We start from the raw sequence: 15,405 nt of genomic DNA on the forward strand, positions 1-15,405 counted from the left end.
CCCGAGGAGTCAAGCCGGACGACAGTTGAAAAGAAGATCATCCTGGCCGACTAGGTGGATCGTCCAGGACGATGCACAATAATGGATCGTACCGACCAAATTAAAGTTGAGTGCCAAACTTTGCCACGTGGATCGTCCAAGATGAATGGTTGTATCATTTGAAACGATCACCAATAATTGAGCAGAAATTATGAAGATCATCCAGGACGATCACAAATAATTAAAATAGAAGACGATCAGATCATCTAGGATGATAATGAATCATTTAGGATCAAAACATTCATTAGATGAAATTTTTAGAGTGAATTAAACAAATAGTCTATAACGATATGAATATCGTCCGGAATGATGTAACAAAAAAGTTTCAAAATAGAGAATGGATAGAGATAATTAAAGAAGGCCCAAACACATGAAAAATCAACTTAAAAGAAAAATAAAATATGAAAAAGACAAGAGCAAAAGCAAAACAAAGGTTTTTTTTTTAATCAAAGCTTGAACATGATAAATTCTCCATGTGATTGAATTAAAAAATTTCAAAAAATCAATAAGTTAACATTATTGAAATCCAAGAAAATTGTAGAACAAACAATCCTGTTAACCCTAACTCAGACTTCTCCCAAGGAAAACCGTCTTTTGAAAATAAGGATCTAAATCAAAAAAATTAATTGGATAAGAAAAAGAGATTCGTTCAAGACTTGGTTTCAGAAAAATATTTTGTTGAATAATATATCAAAGTAATTAGCTACAATCATAAATTTCTGAAATCAAACATTTGAGAAATATCAAGTGACATATGAATTCTTCTAAGATTTAAAAATTTTAAAAGAGAAGAAGCTTGCTTTTGGTGGGCTCATTTTATACCTTTTATCAATTTGATTGACGCTCTTTGTGTATCTTTTAATTTTTAATACACTTTGTGTGTGTGTGTGTGTATATATATATATATATATATAATTTGGCATCATTGACCACTTTTTTTTCATTTACTTTTTGCAAGCTAGATCCCTTTTTCAAAATTCTAAAAAATTCTCAGTTGTGATTATATCTTCTAGATATTAAAGAAGAAAAACTCACTCTCTAATGTAAGGAAGAATGAAAAGAACATAGAAATTTATAGTGGTTTGTTCAACTTGACCTACGTCCACTCCCTGGAGGTGTCCTCCGAGTATTGCACTAAACTCAATGACTATCCATTTTCTCCCAAAGCAAGGTGGAGAAGCCTATACAAAACCTCCTTTCCATTGACAACGATGAGGCAAAGAACCCAACTCCTTTTGCTTCCTCTTGAAGTAGGCAGAGAACATTGATCGATTGCTAAAGTGGACCTCTCTCGAACCTCTAAGAATAAGGGATGATGATCGGAGAAGATGACTTAGATCCCTGCTTGGAGCAACCTTTGTGAAACCTCTCACAAACTTCCCCTCACAAGATCCTCTCTCACTCTCTCTCTCCCTTTCTCTCCCTCTCATCTAGGCTCTCTCAAGTCAAGATAGTAGTAAAAGATGATATCTTGGGTAGAATAATAAGTCTTAAATAGAAGTGTTTCAGAATAGCTCTTAATTTAAACAAACCAACTTTATCATCCAGGATGATATAAATATCGTCCTTGTCGATCAGCACAAATTTCTCTCAATCAGCCCGAACAGTTTGGGACGATCAGAAGATTTTTATTCATATCATCCATGATGATAAATATAACTCATGTATGATTAGTATAAGTCGTTAAATATCATCCAGACAATCGCACTGAATGGATGTCTGGATGATGGAAAAATAGCTTAATTATTTAGGCTGATATCATGATCATCCCGGACGATTAGTTCAAATCTATGAAAATCATCAAGACCATTGCCCTGAATAGAAGGTGGCTGATGTTGATCGTTCAGGAATAACTAAGGTTTTTTTTGAACTGATTGACCCAGCCGATCCTGCGATTGTCTAGGACGATTTGATTGAGCAATCAAATATTTATTACTTTTTTAATAATCAGATTAATTTAGGTATAATTGTGTTTCATCATCCAGGATGATGTCCAAAAATAAATAATACCTAAATAGATCTGGCGACTGATTCTTTTTTATTTGAGCCTATCGTCCCGGTTGATATGAATATCATTTAGGATGATGCGTTTAATGACGGCTGCCTTAACCAGGATGTCTTAATTAAGATTTTTATTTTTAATTGATTGTCCAGGCCAATTTTTAGACGTCCCGGATGATGTGACCAAAAATAGTGAACTCTAAAATCAGTTAGAAATTTTCCTCCATGTGTGTGTGTGCAAGGTTATGTAGCATCAGAAACCACATCATTTACAATAGACTCAAAAAAGAAAAAGTTTACAAACTGACTCAGACCTAATCTACCCATTCTTGAGCTGGTTCAAATTGTATTTTGATCTTGTGGACCTGAAATGTTAGTAGGTAAGGCAGTCGTAGAGAAACAGAAGTGTTTACTATCATCAAAAGTATATTCCTTGAAAAAATAGATTCGCAATAAGTAGATATCAATCTAACCCAAGAAGGTTTCATTGGTTGGCGGTTAAACATATACTTAAATATCTCAGAAGAACTAAAGAATATATACTTGTGTATTCTGAAAGTGATTTGATCCCTACACGATACATTGATGCTAACTTTCAATCAGATAGAGATGAAAGTAAATCCACATATTGCTCGATATTATTTTTAAAAAGTTGAGCCATCATTTGGAGAAGTATAAAATAATAATATATTTCTAACTCAACTATGGAAGCTGAATATATGGCAACTGTAGAAGCGGCTAAAGAAGTAGTTTGACTCTGTAATTTTCTAATAAAATTGGAAGTTGTTCCAAATTTAGAAAAACTTCTAACACTATTTTGTGATAATAGTGCAGTTATATCAAACACAAAAAAAAGTCAGAAATCATAAAAGGGAAAAACATATAAATAGAAAATATTATTTGATAAGAGAGATTGTGAAAGAGGGTAAAGTATCAGTATAAAAGATAACATCACAAGAGAATATTGCTGATTTGTTTACAAAGATGCTACCTAAAAGAAATTTTCATAAGCATGCACGAGCAATGAGAATAAGAAAGTTGCCTCTTTTGCTTTAGGGCAAGTGGGAGTTTGTTAGGGAATATACCCTAAAGAAATATTATTGTAATATATTTTCTATGAAAATAAATATTTAAAGACAAGTTTAATATGTTTCGATATTATTATTTCATATAATATTTTTATTCCATGATTATTTATATAACTATAATTTAGTATATAATTATATACAAGAGGATTGAGTCATGAATGATAATCAAAACAAGTTCATGATTATTAATTATAGTTGGAATCTATAATTAAATATTTTTAGTAAGGTCCATCAATATTAAAAATGGAATAATCTTATCTGGATTATTCAATATAAAAATATTAAGGATAGATGTACTTTATATAATATGATTACATAGAACTATATCAGATATATTTTTAATTCTCTAATAAATTCTCTTTTAGTTATAGATAATTTAAAATTAATCATAAAGATGATCATATATAAAACAATATTAATCTCGAGTTATTAATAAACTCTTATTTGTAATATTTAGTTTTTTTATTTACTTGAAAATAGTTTGGAAGAAATAAACTCAATCATTGTATCTCAGAAACACAATAAAACAAATGACTAGAAATGTTAATATAAAGATATGGAATCCATTTCTTTCATTTTTGAAAGTTAAATAATAAGTTCCCTTGAATAATTAATTCAAAACCTGAACAATTGAGCATTCAAATTTTGTGATAAGGTCACAAAGTTTATTATTCATTAGAGAATTAATTAGAATTCAAGGATCAAGATATAATTAGTGAGGTGACAGAATAAACTAGCTCTAATTATAAAATTTTTATGGAGGATTATTTTATATGTAATGATTAAATTGATGGACAATTCAATTTTTTAAATTGAGTATATTATGCTATAATTTCAAGAGTATAATTTCATATTTATAGTGGAATAATATTAAAATTAATAATTTTGATTTATTAATTTAAGAGTTAAATTAATGGTCAAATTTACTGGAGCTTGAATTATAGTTCCATAGGTCCATTCTTCATCACCTAAGCTCTATTATCTATTGAACACTATCGTTAAGAATGTAACATAATATAAATGTTAAATTATGATTATATTAATAACGCATTTATGATCACCTTTTAATTTTATTATTTTTTATGAAGATAATGATGACTCATCATTAATATCTTTTAATATTAAAAAATAAAGATAAGATTGATTATGTGTCATTAAAGATAAGATTGATGATGTGTCATGATAGTTATCATTTTGATATTAATTAAAAATACTTCATGAATTACTAAGAGGTGCTTATAAAAAGATGTATTCAAAATTGAAAATATGTGAACTTTTCTTATAAATAAGAATTAAGTTCTACATAAAAATGACGATGATACATGATTCCTTCATGAGAGATATAAGAATATATATGAGAAGAATGTTAGTCTCAAAGTCTTTTCTTTTTGAATGATTAAATTGTGTTTAGAACACAAATAAGATTAAAAAAAAAATATTCATCAATAATTGATTGATTGTGCACACTCACTAAAATATATTTCGTGGGGTGATCAGAAGAAGAAGACTTACGATCTCAATCAACATTTCGACGAAGAAGATCTACAATCTCAATCAACATTTCAATAAGTTTTCTTCGTTTCATATTTTAAAATTATTATTTATTAAGAAAATTAATATGGAGAATGCTTCAATTTAATTTTCTAAACATCTTGAGTTTTATTTCTGCTATTATTTATGGATATAAATATCCAATAGAGACCGGGGTCAGAATGGTCGTAGTATAGTGCAATAATCCTGCAAAACTCAGGGAGTCAGATGGTGGTCCTGCAGAAGTCTGACCCTTAGGTGGTGGTCTGACAAAATGATAATTTTTATTATGATGTTAAGCTTTTGATAAATTGGGACTTTTGTCTCATTTTTTGCTCTATAAGTGATTATTATACATCTATTGAATAAAACATATGTATATATAATAAGAGATCAAAAAAATTAATGAAATGACTATTTGAATTCTTATATTTATTTATGTTAAATGAAGATAATTAATTTTTATCTTTTAAAATTTCCAAAATTATTTAAAAAAATTATAGAATTTTTAGAGAGACTTTTCATCTTTCGCTCACATAACTATTAATATCCCTTTGAGGTATGAAAATTTGCACCTCCCCCTCTCTTCTCTTCTTTCTCAAGTTGAGGCCTTCCTCTAGCTCTATTCAGATGTGTATCCCCTGTTCAGCCCTAGGGCCCCTCACCGAGTAGGAATTTCCTTTTTTTCTCGTCTCTTCCTATATAGATGCCATGACGAGCGATCACCATTCTTCAAGAGATTCGATGGCCAAAAAAGATTCACGTCCTACTTCCTAGAATGATGGTGAGAGGGGCTCTAGCAAGGGAGCTAAATCGAATGATGTTGCGTCCACCATTACTAGCGATGGAGGTTAGAAAGACTATAATAGGTGGGTACGTTGTTGTCAAGAGGTAGATCGAAAGTCTGGTGATGAGCGAAAGTAGGTCGTTGGGTATAAATCCGATAAAAGTCCAGTGACAGGTAGAAGTTTGGTGACGGGAGCATGTTTGATGTCAGGTAGAAGTCCGATGAAAATCCGGCAATGGGTAGAAGTCCAATGATGGGAGGAAGTCTAACATTGGGTAGAATTTTGACGAAAGTCCCATGATGGGCAATAGTCCAATAATGGGAGGAAGTTCATTGTTGGTAGAAATCCAATGGAAGTCTTGCAACGATCAAAAGTCCAATGATGGGAGGAAATCCAGCGTCAGGTAGAAGTCCGACGAAAGTCCAGTAATGGGCAGAAGTCCAACAACAGGAGGAAGTTCAACATTGGGTAAAAGTCTGATGAAATCCCCGCGACGGGCAGAAGTCCAACGATGGGAGGAAGCCCAGCGACGTTGGGTATAAGTCTGATGAAAATCCCGTACGGGCAGAAGTCCAATGAAGAGAAAAATTCAAGTGACGAGTAGAATTCTAACAAAAGTCCTGTGATGGGCAGAAGTTCAACGATGGGAGGAAGTCCAGCATATGGTAGAAGTCTGACAAAAGTCCCACGATGGGTGGAAGTCCAACGATAGGAGGAAGAGTGTAGGTCAATGGAATCCGCTAAAGATATTTGACCTATATAAGGTTGTATGTCAGAGTGTTGCCCGATCACATTAACTTATATAAAAAGGTTGAGAGAATTCACCAATGATATATTACTTATCCGAGGTTGTATATCAAAGCGTGGCTTGATGACATTATCCTATATAGAAGAGGTCGATATAATCCATCAAGGATATATGATATATCTAAGGTTGTATGTCAAAGCATTGCTCGATGATATTAACCTATTTGGAAGAGGTTGAAAGAATCCACCAATAACCTATCTGAGGTTGTATGTTAGAGCATTGCTCAATGATGTTAACTTGTGTGGAAGAGATCGAGAGAATCCACTAAAGATGTATGACATATCCAAGGTTATATGTCAAATCCCCGCTCGATGACCTTAACCTATGTGTAAGAGGTTGAGAGAATCCACCAAGGATGTATAACTTATCCGAGATTGTATGTCAAAGCCCTGCTCGATGACATTAACATATGTGGAAGAGGTCAAATCGAATCCCCCTGTGATTGATTTTGCCTTGATTGGAAGGGGGGAATGAACGTGTATCCTGAATCGAAGGTGAAGAATTATCTATCTTTAGACCTTTACTGTCTTTTTGAGGTTAAGATTAAGACCTTACCTAAGGAGTAGAAGTCCAACTAGGGACTATATGAAGCTTGAAATTTATTGGAAGCATTATTGCATTTGCTAGAACCTTTATGATCCTAAGAAATCACCTTGGATATTGGAAGAGTTGGAGAAATCTTCTCGACCACGATTGTAGTTAAGGTTACCCCCCAGTCCATAATTAACTCCCATGAAATTAATGCAGCAATAGTTAATGTAAGGATGTTACGTCGTTATTATAATGCACTAAGATTTAAACCAAAATTTATGAAAAAAAAAAGAAAGTAAAAGGAAGTACTAGTCATTATGATATTTTAAATATCCATAATTCCTAGATTACAATGGTTATATATATCTATGAAATTTGTTGCATATATGAGATAGCATAATGAATACATCTCGTAAAAAAAGGCTTTATTACACATATGTTAAGAGAAGTATATGCATAGAAACTCTTTGATCGTACACATCCCACCTTCGCCATAGAATCAAGAAATATAACATTAGGCTTATATGCAGATGGTTTTACTCCATTTAGTCAATATGTTTCATCTTACTCATGCTGGCCTATGGTACTTACCTCTCACAATCTTCCCCCAGAGTTTTGTATGACTGCTCCTTACATATTTTTTATGTTTATCATTTTAGTACCATATAATCCAAAAGCAAATACTGCTACATTCTTATAACCTTAAATTAATAATATAAATTTATTATGGGAAGAAAGAGTAAGTATATATGATATCTCTACTAAAAAAACTTCATAATGAGGGCATCATTATTTTGGACAATTGGTGACTTTCCTGTATATGATAAGCTCTCAGATTGGAACACTTCTAATAAATTAGCTTGTCCATATTTATTAAATATACAAAGTCATTCACTTTAAATATGGAAAGAGAAATACTTTGTTTGACTGTCATCGCATGTTCTTACTTATAGGTCATCCTCCTAAATTAATGAGTGAATAAATATTTAAAAGAGTAAGGTTTATGCCCATAATTATAGAATCTCCAATATTAGCTAATTACAAATTATTAGGTTATGATGTCAACATAATTGGACAAAAAAAATATTATTTATCATTGCCATATTGAAGAATAAATCAGATCAAACATAACTTGGACGTGATGCATATAGAGAAAAATATTTTGATGACATATTCAATACAATCATTAATATCAAAGATAAATCCAAAGTCAATATAAAAGAAATGATGAAATTAAAGGAGATTTATAGGAGGAAAGTTTTAGAGTTCAAGGATAATAGAAATGGAAAACTTCTCAAACCAAAAGCTCTTTCACCTTAACTTTAGAGTAGAGATGAGCAGTTTGTGAATGGGTGAAGACTCTACGGTTACCTGATGAATATTCTTCCAATCTAAGTAGATGTGTAGACATAAGATCTATGAGCTTGTTTGGATTGAAAAAGTAAGGACTGTCATATCTTCATGCAATGTCCATTACCAACTACCTTTAATTTTTTGTCATATTAAATTTTAAAAGCCCTTGATCAAGCTAAGTATCTTCTTCGAAGATTTATGCTCTTCAAAACTAAATGCGGAGCACTTAATTCTTATGGAGCAACATATCTCTTTCATTATATGTAAACTTGAGAAGATATTTCCTCCTTTTTTTTATTCCACGGAGCATCTACCCGTGCTATATAAGGCTATAGTATGTGGACCTATTCAATATTGTTGGATATATTCTTTTGAGAGGTATATAAATAAACTTAAGAAAACTACTAAGAATAAAGCACATTCTGAAGGCTCAATTTGACTAATAAGGATATGAGAACTACCATATTATATGTTTTACTTAACTGAGATGAACCATATTTTGAGTAAGTGTGGGCTCCAAAAATTCGGCCCCAGCCTCCCTACCGCTTTTCTTTTTATTCGGCAAGAAAGTTTTAACTGATAAGTTCCGAGGTAAATTTTGGAAGGCAAATGGGTTTGTAGATAAGACACTACCCAGAGATTTCGCCCTCATTTTGTGAGTACTTTATGATCCGAGTTCTGGTTTCCTATAGGAGCAAGCCCCTATAGTTAATTATCCATCCTAGTCAAGAGAGAGAACTTTCGATTAAGGCTAGTTGTCAATCAGATATGTTGGAATACGTGGTATCTGGCATATAGTAGCAGCATGGGTATTGATATTGAAGATTGAAAGTTTGGAATTTGAAGGGTTTGGATATTGAGAAATTTGGATGGTTTCATATTTAAAATAGAAATTTCACCATCGTGCACTTAAAGCGGATGGTGGGGGAATGGATGATAGACCCGATCAAGATCACATGATTCCGTCGGCTTGGGCCATCATGGTCCCTGGTCTACTTAGTCAGAGGAAGTAGTTGACCCAACCTGACACAGAAGGATCCTTGTCGGCAGCCATGGGTTGCTTCGTCCAAGAGGACCTTGTAGACCTGGGTTGAATGTTTATCTAAGGGGACAAATTTGAATCTACCTTACCTAATAGAGGGCTTTTTGCCCTATCAATCATATCATATTGATTCATATCTTAAGGATTTGATGCTAATAAGGAGCATATTGGCTCTAGCCATAACTGGTATTTCGTGGTGCTATTTGGCGGTAAAATCACTCGGTTCAGAGAGCCCCGGGTCATAATCGTTTATCCTGAGGTGCCATTTGACGGCAAAAGCACTTGTTAGAGGACAAACACCACGTCCTTATTGATAATTTTTTTTAAGAATGGATCCTTGTGATATTTTCGACTAGGCATTTAGCTCTTTGTGAGCTGAACTAAATTTTGATTTGTCCACCCTTGCAAACTGTTGTGGAGGGTGGATAGATTTTACTTTAAGTACTTGATGGATTAGATTACAATTTTAATATTTTTTTGGGTTTTAAGAATTTTGGATTTTGGGAGCTTTCAATTTCATAGACATTTGAGTGGAATTTGAAATATTTGGAATGGACTTTTGGAAGAAATTTGAAAGTATTTGTAAAACCCTCCGGTTGAGATAAATATTGAACATGGCCATCATCGGGGTATTTGGGGTCATTTCTCTTTATAGATTGAATCTTGTCAACTCTGCCGAGTTATCGACAGAGGATCAGATTTCGTAGGTTTATGTCTTTGTTAGTGAATTCATATTATTATAGGCATTGACGACGTAATATAAATGCAATAAAACAAATATATCAGCCGTCGCGATTGTATACTTGTTTGTTGGTTCGAACCCTATCGACTTCTATTGACCCGTATAGAAGGATCGGGTTTGAACTTGAATTCACTTATCGACCCGCGCAGCATCCCTAGATGTCACATGTGTACCAATAACATGCTCGCCGGGGCTCATGCGGGTGTTTGGGGGCACTTAATAATTATTTGTTGAACCTTGTCGACTCCTACCTAACTACTTAGGAGGATCGGGTTTAACTTTATTGATCTGCGTAGCATCCGTAGATGTCACGTGTGTACCAATAACACGCTCGTCAGGGCCCATATAGATTTTGATTACAATTACCCCTTTTGTGTACCTATGTGTATACAAACTACGGTGCACGTGCAAGGGTATTCTAAAATATTTGTAAACGCCTTTTATCTGCTTGCAAGGATGTTGCAGATCCGGTGGCCTGACGTTATAGTTTGTGGACGCCTTCTATCTGCTTATACGAATATTGTAGATATGGTGGCGTGGCGTTGTAGTTTCTGGATCAGTTATTTGCTGCTTTGTACAAGTAGACTGTCGTGCACTACTTGCATGATTTGTGCATATAAATTATAGTGCACTAACTAATCTCCTAGCTTTTATTTATTGATGCTTGCATTCATTATGATTCTTTTACATTTGTTCATAGATTGTATGTAATATTTGTAGCGGGGCTCCAACAGAAGTTCGTGGGAGCTTGTGTCTGTCATATTCTTCATGCACTTTATTATGGCATTTGGCTCATGTAGTACATCCGCTACTGCTACAAGTGAGCAGGTAGATGTATTCCTTCACAAATTAAAATTGACTTCAGGATACTGTATTTACTAAAGTCTTTCTGCATCTACCCATAACTGGCATGTGGCAAATACATTTGTCTTTGTAGAAAGATCGTATGTGTTGCAGATCTTTACGACTTTCATGGATCTTATTTGCATATGAACCGTGGAATATTTCTATATATGTGCATTTAATAGCTGCTTGATTGATTTAGATTGTGAGGGCACCTTTCATATCCAATGTATGTCCCTTTTCTCATGTATATGCAACATACATGTCTTCCACAAGTTAATCAGTATCAACGAATGCTTCATATTTTATCCACCTCTTTCTTCCATTTGTTTATAGGAATGCAACATTCATTACACATTTTTTTCATATTTTATTCATGAATATCTCCTTCATTGCAATCATCCTTACCTTGCATCTATGACTGAAATGAATATTGTTCATGGATGCATTAAAGATTCCATGTCATTACTCATGGTCAAGTTGTTAATTTGTCTTGATCATTGCTTGTAGATGAAAGAAGTTCCCAATCGGTTCATTGCTATTGATTGAAGGGGAATCAATGCATTCACAATCTATCCACCATTATTGGTTGCAAGCTACTATATTCACTTGCCCTTCATTCATGTTTGTAAGCCAACTATCTCCTTCAATATATGTATTTTGCATGCATTTATAAGAATCTTTGTTTGTTGTAGGTTCTTGGACCTCCTTTGTAGACCCTTGTTCATTCATTGACATTTAGTTAGATGATCAAAAATATCATCTACCATTTGTATGAATTAGGATAAATGCTACAATTCAATTATTGCCATTTGCATGAAGGTTATATTGAAAATCAAATAGCATCATCATTATCATTAAGTGAATGACACTTGCAAAATTTTCTTGGCTTACAAATTTTATATGTATTCATTTGCATCTTGTTGATGGATGTCATTTATTAATTATGAACTCAATCACTTATATTTATTTATTCAAGTTTGAGTGGGGGTTCAATCAAGTCCAATAAAAATTCTTTATGATTGTCCAAATCTTGCTCATTTATTTGAATTTGAGCTCTTTTGTAGTCAATTTGCAAGTCCTCTTATATTCAAAAGTCCACTAATATAATTTGGTATGCAAGTTCAATTAATGTCCAAATTTAGCTCAATTTAAGTTCTCATTTCAATTTTAATTAAGTTTAAAATTAGTTATTTGTATTTTGTCCACAAATTCAAGTCCAAGTACAAATTCCAGTCCGAGTTCAAGTTCAATTTGTCCAAATTCTATCCAAGTCCTTGAATCTTCAGTCAAAATTTCGACAACCTCCCGGCGTCTCCCCCGTTTAGAGAAAAACTACGAGAAACTGGGCCTTTCCCACCACGCTAAGAAAAGCGTGTATAGTAGGTGCCTCGAACGAGAACACCGCGGCCTGATTTTTTGTCATCCCCCACCACGCTAAGAAAGCGTGTATGGGTCCTCGGTACCTGTTGCAAAAGAAAAATAGTTATTTCCCTGCAAGCGGTACTTATGGGTATCCCCACTTCGTCATACGCATCGCTCCGGGTTCCTATCCCACCATGCTAAGAAAATCGTGCATAGGAGGTTTTCCGGTGCGATACGAACTCCGAAGAAGGAATTTTGGTTGATTACCCGTTTCGTCGCAAGCGTCGCGATGCTCTTCCTCCCACCATGCTAAGAAAAGCGTGTATAGGTGGTCATTTTGTCACGCCGCATGCGTCGAAACGAATTCTCTAAATTTTGAATTTTTTTTTTTTTTTTTTTTGAAATCACTTCTAAAATGAAACAATCATTCAATATAAACAATATTCTCTACAGTCAAGCCGACTCCCATATTCAACCCGACAACATTACTTCCTCATGAAACAAGTTGTACTGAGATGTGGGAAGCTCTCCTTTGTGGCATTAACTCATGCAGCTCCAAAAATCAACTTCAACTTCTTGATCTGCCTAACTAGCTTGTCAAATTGAAGATTCCTTGTCCCAATCATGCATAATTCTTAGAAAGAAATTCAGTTACAGTTGATTTATGCTTTGTTATGAGCTCCCTGAAAGTTGCAAACACATTCGTTGCTATGTCATAATTTGGAAACTGTAGATAGTAGAAAACGTTTTCATGTGCTCAGACTCCAAAACAACCCTTACAATGCGTTGATATCTGACGCAGTCCCTCAACATGGCCTCATAGTGTAAGGCAATATCCATATCTTCATATCCAGTTATTAAAATATCTAAAAGATATTTATTTGCTTCCAAATAATCAGAAACAATCAATCATGAGTGAACTTGTTGCCTTTGCAAATTTGCAACTACTTGAGTTGCATCTTTTCTAACCTCAAGATTCAACTTTGGAAGGCATGTTATGATTAGACGTAGTGTATTTTTTTTTTTATAAATTCTTTGAGAAAGTGTTCATCTTGATCTCCATTATTAAGCAATAAAAAACTCACCTCCAAAAAGAATATGAAATCCAATCTGCAGCCACAAAGGATTATAGCTCATAAGTACTTTGATTTCCTCGTCTCTGATAGCTAGATCAGTAACTAGCGGGCAATGTGATTTCATCTTCAATATCCCTTCATCAATATTCTTGCAAACCTGGGTCATCATCACCAAGACTTCATTGCAGCTTTTCGAGCTCATGTGGGCGTCATCCTCTCCGACATGCCATTTAAGCTGCATACTTTGCAAAAGCGACTTCTTCAGCAAAGTCATTGGTTCCATCAGGGACGCTTTGACATCAATTCTTGCATGAGATTTGGACTTGCTGACTTTCTCTTGGAATCAAATGAGAGTGGAGTGAGGTCTCCCTGTTCTGTGAAGTCGTGAGCCAAGTGTGGATCTCACGGGTGGTGAGATTCGGTGGAGTGAGAAACCGACGGGAGGTGCTGAAGCTGCTTGCCGCGCATGGAATGAAGGAGCCAAAGCCGGGAGAGATGGGACTGGTTCGGACGTCGGCTTAAGGGCGTGGAGTGGAGGCGTTGGGTGGATTGAACAGGGACTGAAGCTGAAGCTCGCAGCTTGTGGAATCGGAAGATAGCCCCTCTTCCCAGAAGAAAAAAAAATTCAGAAATATATTGTTTTGTTCTCACTTAAAGACCAGAACGTATCTTGCTTGAGGCGATTAAACTCTACGTTTGCGGGATTTGTGCAGATTTGATCAGAGACCTTTGCAGAACTTCGACGAAGCCGAGGTAATGGAATTAATGTTTGATTAGAAATCTGTTTTGACTTTAGATTTCAATAGATTTAATAATAATATTTAATAATAAAATATTACTATTAATATTATCAATAAATGAAAATAACAGGAGAAGGATGATTGCCCCAAAAATGCCTTGATTAGGTGTATTCATCTCAAAACATGAGTGATCGTCTCGGAATTTGTGCCACCACCTCGAACAATTCAAATTGATAAAAAAATATATTTTCTTAATCTTGACGATGTTTCGGACATAATGGCATTGTCCATTTTACAATCGGACGTCATTTCGTCATCTTCGACGCATCGTTTCCCTCGTAACACGTGCCTTTACATCATATTTGGATTGCCTTTGAAATTTGTGACACCACCTCAAACGTTATAATTTGATCAAATAAAAAATATATTCCTAATGCCAACGACGTTCCAGACGCAACGACGCCATCCGTTTTTCAATCGGACGTCATTTCATCACCGTCGAGGCTAATTTCCCTTGAAACACGTGCCTTTGCAACATATTTGGATCATCTTTGAAATTTGTGACTCCACCTCAAATGATCCAATTTGACCAAATAAAATGTAGACTCTTAATACCGACGACGTTCCAGACGCCGTGACGCCATCTATTTTGCGATCGGACGTCATTTTGTCACCGACGAGGCTAATTTCCCTCGAAGCGCGTGCCTTTGCATCATATTTGAATCGCCCTTTGAAATTTACGACACCACATCAAATGATCTAATTTGATCAAATAAAATGTAGACTCTTAATAGTGACGACGTTCCGGACGCAACGGTGTCATCCGTTTGGCAATCGAACATCATGTCGTCTTCGTAGAGGTGAATTTCTGCAATACGCGTGTCTTCGCATTATATTTAAATCGCCTTTGAAATCTGTGACACCATCTCAAATGATCTAATTTGATCAAATAAAATATAGACACTTAATGCCGACGACGTTCCGAACGCAATGGCATTGTTCGTTTGTCGATCGGACGTCATCCGAGCATCTTCGAAGCCTCGTTTCCGTCATAATGCGGGCCTTTATATCATATTTGCATAGCCTAGAAATTCACCACCATCTCAGATGATCCAAATTTATTAAATAAAATGTATATCCTGAATGTCGACGATGTTCTGGACGTAATGGCGCTGTCCGTTTGTCGATTGGACGTCGTCCGAGCATCTTCGAGGCCTCGTTTCCAACACATAGGGGTGTCAATATTTGACACGACACGAAAACCCGACTCGAACCCGACCCAAAAAATTCGGGTTGGACCCGACCCGAATGCAAAACGGGTCGGGTTCGGGTTCCAGAAATCGACCCGTTTGAAAAATGGGTCGGGTTCGGGTTGACCCGACGGGTTGCCGGGTCAACCCGTTTGACCCGAAACGTGCAGTCCGAGCCAGCCCGAGTCCGAGCCAGCCCGCGCTCCGCC

Source organism: Dendrobium catenatum, unplaced genomic scaffold, assembly GCF_001605985.2.
Source record: "Dendrobium catenatum unplaced genomic scaffold, ASM160598v2 fragScaff_scaffold_499, whole genome shotgun sequence".
NCBI lineage: Eukaryota > Viridiplantae > Streptophyta > Magnoliopsida > Asparagales > Orchidaceae > Dendrobium > Dendrobium catenatum.